This window comes from Apium graveolens, chromosome 6 (genome assembly GCF_009905375.1).
Source record: "Apium graveolens cultivar Ventura chromosome 6, ASM990537v1, whole genome shotgun sequence".
Lineage (NCBI taxonomy): Eukaryota > Viridiplantae > Streptophyta > Magnoliopsida > Apiales > Apiaceae > Apium > Apium graveolens.
The window spans coordinates 73216184-73223658 of record NC_133652.1 but is presented as its reverse complement, the minus strand read 5'-3'; the positions used below and the strand labels follow the sequence as shown (position 1 = coordinate 73223658).

The 7475-nt window shown below is 42.2% G+C and overlaps 1 non-coding gene across 1 annotated transcript; it reads right to left on the bottom strand.

Annotated features, from left to right (window-relative positions):
• Positions 1 to 407: 407 nt before the first annotated feature.
• Positions 408 to 512, bottom strand: LOC141669320 (small nucleolar RNA R71). The gene has a single exon (XR_012553607.1). It is a non-coding gene; the product is annotated as a small nucleolar RNA R71 (small nucleolar RNA).
• Between the last annotated feature and the right edge of the window lie 6963 nt (positions 513 to 7475).

Here is a 7475-nt window from a genome sequence, read left to right as displayed (position 1 = left end):
GAAGCTCGTGTTGTAATGGAAGAACCAGAAGCAAATCCAAAGGCTTTGATGGACTACTCTCAATAGAAAATCGATGATATTCAGTCTAGCATTGTTCGACCAGCCATCTCGGCCAATACCTTTGAGATCCAGTCGAGCACGATTCAGATGATACAGAACTCAGTTCAGTTTGGGGGTTCTCCGACAGAAAACCCCAACATGCACATCAGAGATTTCATCGAGATCTGCGATACTTTCAAGTTCAATGGAGTTTCAGAAGATGCTATTAAGTTGAGGCTTTTCCAATTCTCTCTGCGGGATAAAGCTAAGTGCTGGTTACATTTTTTACCACCAGGGTCTATCAACAAATGAGAGGATCTTGCTCAGAAGATCTTAACCAAATTCTTTCCTATGGCGAAGACTGCTGCAATCAGAAATGCACTTACTCAATTTGCTCAGCAATCTGGAAAATCTTTATGTGAGGCTTGGGATCGATATAAGAAGATGCTTATGAAGTGTCCTCATCATAGGATGCCTGACTGGATGATCATTAACTGTTTTAATAATGGTTTGGGTCCTATTTGTAGACCCATACTTGATGCAACATCAGGAGGAGCCTTGTAGGCTAAAAGCTATGATGAAGCTTATGAATGAATTGAACTGATGGCTGCTAATGAATACCAGAATCCTACTCAGCGACTATCTCAGGGTTAGGTAGCAGGAATTTTGGAGTTGGATGCAGCTACTGCTATAGCTGCTCAACTTAAGGCTTTAACGATGAAGGTGGATTCTCTGTCTAATTATGGAGTTAATCATATCACTAGTGTCTGTGAGCTTTGTGCTGGTGCCCATGAGACTGATCAGTGTGCTATTTCTAGTGAATCAACTCAGTTCGTGAGCAACTTTCAGAGGTCATAGCAACCTGTACCAGCCACCTATCATCCTAACAACCATAATCATCCTAACTTTAGCTGAAGTAACACTCAGAATGCAGTTCAGCAGCCTTACCAGCAGTATCCAATAAAGCAGTACAACCCCCTGGTTTTCAGCAACCGTAATATGCACCAAGGCAACAACTTCAGCTGTAACAGTCGAATGAAAAATCTGAATTGGAGGAGTTGAGGCTCATGTGCAAGAGTCAAGCAGTTTTTATCAAGACCTTGGAAAATCAAATTGGGCAATTTGCCAATGGCTTGTTAAATCATCAACCTGATACACTTCCTAGTGACACTGAAGTACCAGGAAAGAGGGAAGCAAAGAAGCAGGTAAAGGCAATTACATTAAGGTCTGGGAAGGTTATAAATCCCGGACACTCTCAAGTTTCGGACGAAAAAGCTGTACTTGAGGAAGAAGCGCAAAAGGAAGCTGAAGTAGAATAATGAAGACTACTATTGAACACACTCCTCCTGAGGGTAATACAGGGGAGAAACAGATCTATAATCCACCTCCCTTCCCTAAGAGGCTGTAGAAGAAAAAGATGGATAAGCAGTTTGAGAAGTTTCTGGAGGTGTTCAAGAAATTTCACATCAACATACCTTTCACTGAAGCTCTTGAGCAGATGCCTAATTATGCGAAGTTTATGAAAGGTATTCTCTCTCAAAAGGTGAAGCTCGATGATTTAGAGACAGTCGCTCTCACGGAGGAATGCAGTGTTGTGCTACAACAGAAGTAACCTCCGAAGCTTAAAGATCCTGGAAGCTTCACTATTCCTTGCACCATTGGAAAAGTGTCATTTGACAAATGCTTATGTGACTTGAGGGCTAGCATCAATCTGATGCCTTAGTCAATCTTCAAGAAGTTGGACTTACCGGATCCAAAGCCTACTTATATGACTTTACAGTTGGCCGATCGTTCTATTACTTATCCACGAGGCATTGTTGAGGATGTTTTGGTCAAGGTAGATAAACTCACCTTTCCTGCTGATTTTGTAATTCTTGATTTCGAGGAGGATAAGAAGCTTCTCATAATCTTGGGAAGACCTTTCTTGGCGACTGGTCGAACCTTGATTAATGTGCAGAAGGGTGAGCTTACCATGAGAGTGCTGGATCATGATGTAACTTTTAATGTATTCAATACTATGAAGTTCCTTACGGAAAATGAGGAGTGCTTAAAGGTGGGGTTGGTCGATTCTGTGGTTACTTCAGAACTTGATCAATTGCTAAGGTCTAATGCCTTAGAGAAGGCCTTGTTGGGGAATTCTGATAGTGAAGATGATGAAGGTGATGAGCAGTTACAATATCTGAATGTTTCTCCCTGGAAGAGGAAGATGGATATACCTTTTGAATCTCTTGGAATGGAGGAGCTGAACAAATCTCCTAAGCGCCTTAAGCCATCTATTGAGGAAGCTCCTACACTTGAGCTTAAACCATTACCTGAACACTTAAGGTATGCTTGTTTAGGTGATGCATCTACTTTGCCTGTTATTATTGCATCTGACCTTTCAGGAAGTGATGAGGAAAAACTCTTAAGAATTCTGAGAGAGTTCAAATCGGAAATTGGATGGATGATAGCAGATATTAAGGGAATCATCCCTTCTTATTATATGCATAAAATTCTGCTAGAGGAAGGTAGCAAGCCTACTGTTGAGCAATAAAGAAGGCTCAATCCTATCATGAAGGAAGTTGTGAAGAAGGAAATTCTTAAGTGGCTGGATGCAGGGATCATCTATCCCATTTCTGACAGTTCTTGGGTGAGCCTAGTTCGGTGTGTATTAAAGAAAAGAGGTATCACAGTTGTTTCTAATGAGAAGAATGAGCTCATTCCTACTCGAACAGCCACGGGGTGGAGATTTTGTATGGATTACAGGAAGCTGAACAAGGCCACGAGAAAAGATCACTTCCCTCTGCCGTTTATTGATCAGATGCTTGACAGATTGGTTGAACATGAGTACTACTGTCTTCTAGATGGCTATTCGGGCTATAATCAAATTTGCATTGCTCCAGAAGATCAGGAGAAGACTACTTTCACTTGTCCATTTGGTACTTTCTCCTTTAGAAGGGTTTCTTGTGGTTTATGTGGGGCACCTGCCACATTTCAGAGATATATGATGGCTATCTTCTCTGACATGATTGGTCAGAATGTGAAGGTGTTTATGGATGACTTCGCTGTGTTTGGAGATTTATTTGATGAGTGCATGTAGAATCTTGGCGACGTTCTTAAAAGGTATGTTGAGACCAACTTGGTTCTTAACTGGAAAAAATGACACCTTATGGTGCGACAGGGCATTATTCTTGGGCACAAAGTCTCTAGTAAGGGTCTTGAGGTGGACAAAGCCAAAGTGGGCGTCATAAAAAATCTTCCTCCATCAATTTACGTTAAGGGAGTTCACAGTTTTCTTGGTCATGCGGGCTTCTACAGGCGGTTCATCAAGGACTTCTCAAAAATTTCTAAACCTTTGTGCAATCTTCTGGAGAAGGATGTCCCGTTCAAGTTTGATGACGAGTGCCTAGATGCTTTTGAGTTCTTGAAAAAGAGTTCAATCACGTCACCTGTCATAACTACACCTGATTGGAATGAACCTTTTGAGATGATGTGCGATGCAAGTGACTACGAAGTTGGAGCAGTCCTTGGGCAGAGAAAGAACAACATATTTTATGTGGTCTACTATGCTAGTAAGACCCTAAATGGTGCTCAACTAAATTATCTACTACTGAGAAATAACTTCTGGCTATTGTCTACGGTTTTGAGAAGTTTCAATCTTATCTTCTTGGGATGAAAGTGACAGTTTTCTCTTATCATGCTACAATTCGATATCTCATCACGAAGAAGGACTCGAAGCCTAGATTGATTAGATGGGTTCTTTTGCTTCAGGAATTTGAGTTGGAGATCAAGGACAGAAAAGGTACTGAGAATCAATTCGCTGATCATCTCTCTCGTTTGGAAGATCCGAGTGCAACTTCACTGGATAAGACATTGATAAATGAGTCTTTTCCCGATGAACAGCTGTTTGGAGTGCAAGAGGAAGAACCGTGGTTTGCAAACATTGTGAACTACCTTGTGAGTAATATTATGCCTCCTGAATTGTCGTACGCTCAAAGGAAGAAGTTTTTTCATGAAGTGAAGTGGTACATGTGGGATGAACCATATCTGTTTAGGCAAGGAGCTGACCAAATCATCAGGAGATGTATTCCGTACAGCGAAACGGGGGGGGGGGGATCTTGCAAGACTGTCATTCAACTATTTATGGAGGACACTACGGTGGAGAGAAGATAACAGATTGTGTCCTTCAAGTGGGATTCTTTTGGCCTACATTGTTTAAGCATGCGCGTCACTTTGTTTTGAAGTGTGATCGATGCCAGCGTGTGAGTAATATGTCCAAGAGGGATGAGATGCCTCTTACTGTGCTTCTCGAGGCGGAAGTCTTTGATGTTTGGGGAATCGACTTCATGGGGTTGTTTGTCTCATCGTGCAATAATCAGTATAGTTGTTGGCGGTCGATTATGTGTCGAAATGGGTGGAAGTCAAGGTTTTGACGACAAATGATGCGAAGGTGGTGCTTAATTTTCTTCATAAGCAGATATTCACAAGATTTGGGACTCCAAGAATCATAATCAATGATGAGGGATCACATTTTTGCAATCGCAAATTCACTGCCATGATGCAAAGGTATAATGTGAATCATCGCATTGCAATAACCTACCATCCTCAGACTAATGGTCAAGTAGAGGTGTCTAACAGGGAGATCAAGTGTATCTTAGATAAAGTAATGTGTCCATCAAGGAAGGACTGTTCTTTGAAGCTCGATGAAGTTGTTTGGGCGCATAGAACAACATACAAGACTCCATTGGGAATGTCGCCATTTCAGTTGGTTTAGGGTAAGGGGTGTCATTTGCCTGTGGAGCTCAAGCATAAAGCGTATTGGGCTTTGAAAAAGTTGAACCTTGATTTGGATGCAGCTGATAAGAAGAGAATGCTTCAATTGAATGAACTCGATGAATTTCGGCTTCAAGCGTATGAAAACAACAAAATGTACAAGGAGAAGGTCAAGAGGTGGCACGATAGGGGTCTAGTGCTCAAGTCATTTGTGGCTGGATAACAAGTTCTATTGTTTAACTCTCGTCTCCGTCTTTTCCCTGGAAAATTGAAGTCGAGATGGTTAGGGCCCTTCATAATCAAAACTGTGTTTCCGCATGGAGCTGTGGAGATTTTTGAGAATTATCCAGGCCGAGCATTTAAGGTAAATGGTCAGAGGTTGAAGCATTACTATGGGGATACGGCAAACCGTGAGGTAGTTAGTGCTGTTTTATTGTCTAATTGATCTCGAGATTATATGTCAAGCTAACGACATCAACCAAGCGCTTCTTGGGAGGCAACACAAGTATGTTGTACATTAGTAGATAGAGGAAGGAGAAAGAAAATAGAAAAACACAAAAAAAAACAAAAAAAACAAAAACAATCCAGGGCCAACTTCAGTAGCACGGCGCGCCGCGCTGAAATTCCAGAAACTGGGCGCGCCCGCGCTGATCTAGTGTGCGGTCACGCTGAAATGGCAGTAACTGAGCGCGCACGTGCCGAGTCCCTGATTCAGATAAATATCTAAGTCAGTTTTTGAAGAAAAAATTGGGGTTTTTAATACAAAATCAATTCCTACCCGATTTTTACTCTTCCACATCCCAAATTTCCCTCTCCAAATCAAATCCATTATTCCCATTATTCCCATAATCAATTCCCACTCCTTTTCCATAACTAATTCCCTCCCAATCTCCTATATATACATACACTTATACACAAACTTCTCCATCACTTCTCAAAACTCTCAAACACACAATCTCTCTTACAAACTTCTATTCTCTCAAACTCTCTCAATCTCAATGGCACCAAAAAGACAGCGAACTCAAGTAAGCAAAAACACCATCGATTCTTCGAGTGCAGATGGTATGAGGCCTAAACTTTTGACTCCTGAGGCTGAGGCGGAGTATGTGAGGCTTCTTTCAAAGCCTATAGCCAAGGAGCGTGGTTTTCTTCCATCGGGGAAAGATAGTAAATTATTGGAGATGATCTTGGAGATGGGCAGGGGGAGGGGGTTTCTGCGGGACACCCGCTGCTGTGCCCATGAGTGTGGTGCATGAGTTTTATGCTAATGTTAAGGCGGATAAGAACGGGTTCACTGTGGTGAGGGGGATGACGGTGGACTACAATGCTGAGGCGATTCGAAGGGTGATTGAGCAGCCAGAGAAGAAGGAGGAGCAGGAGAACTGGAACGAGAAGACTCTGGAGGAGTTTAACCTGGATTTGATTGTTGATACCCTGTGCGTGCCTGAGACGCATTGGAAGTTCAAGAAGGGCACGAATGAGTATACCACTTTTTCTGCTTCGTGCATGAACAGGTTTGCACGTGCATGAAATTCTTTTATTTATGCTAATATCACGCTATCTTCTCATGTGCATGAGATTACTGTGGAGCATGCACGGTTGTTGTGGGGTATTCTACAGGGGGATTATGTGGATCTTGGGATGGTGATCCATCAGGGTATTCTGAGGTTCTTGCGAGGGAGTACTACGGGTTCGATACCCTATGCGCCCATTATGACAAAGTTGTGCGTGGCGGTTGGTGTTCGTTGGCCCGCACATGAGCAGTTGCAGCTCCCTAGTGCTCCGATTAATAGTTCAATGTTTTTGAACATGACAGAGTGGTATGGTGGGAAGCCCGATCCTAAGGGGCTTGGTTATTCTTATGACCATCATCCAGGTAGAAGGCCAGCGGATCAAACTTATGCTGGTGAATCTTCGCAGGCTCGTCGAGCAGCATGGAGAGCTCAGTTGGGAGAGGAGGCTGGTCCTTCGGGATCACAGCAGCAGCAGCATGAGGAGGAAGCACATGGCAGTGCTGGTTTGAGTACGATGCAGTATAGGCATCTAGCTAGGAGGATGAATGCGATGCATGACATCTAAAACAGGTTTGCACATGACCTCACCTAGGCGTTGAGGACTGCTTTCAGAGCACATGAGTTAACATCCAGTGGCCAATATTCGGTGAGGACTCGGTGTATCCACCTCCAGACACTCCTGACACTCCACCCGTTGAGGGTGATGAACCTGGTTCTAATTAGGTATGCATGATTCCTTGCTATTACCTTCACTGAGGACAGTGAATATTTTAAGTTTGGGGGTAGTAGTTAAGGATTTCTTGGGAGGCAACCCAAGCATGTAGTTTGCTTATTCATGCTAATTTAGTTCATATAGTTGCATGTTTTCCAAGTGTAGTAGTTTTTTGTTTTTATTATTTTTTTGTAGTTTTTATGATAGTTTGTTCATATAGTTTCATGCATTTACATAATAACATGATCCCGTAGATGATTTTGCCGATTGATTGGTGATATTGATGCTAGTATAATGATGTCATATTTAGTGATGTTAAGTCTTATCGAGTTGATTTGCATACTAGAGACAATTGTATTTCACTAAGTCTTATAGGTTGCTTGAGGGCTAGATCATGGTCATGGTTTATTTGTTTATCGAGGTTTAATCGCTTGTTTATATTTAGAATTTAGGATATT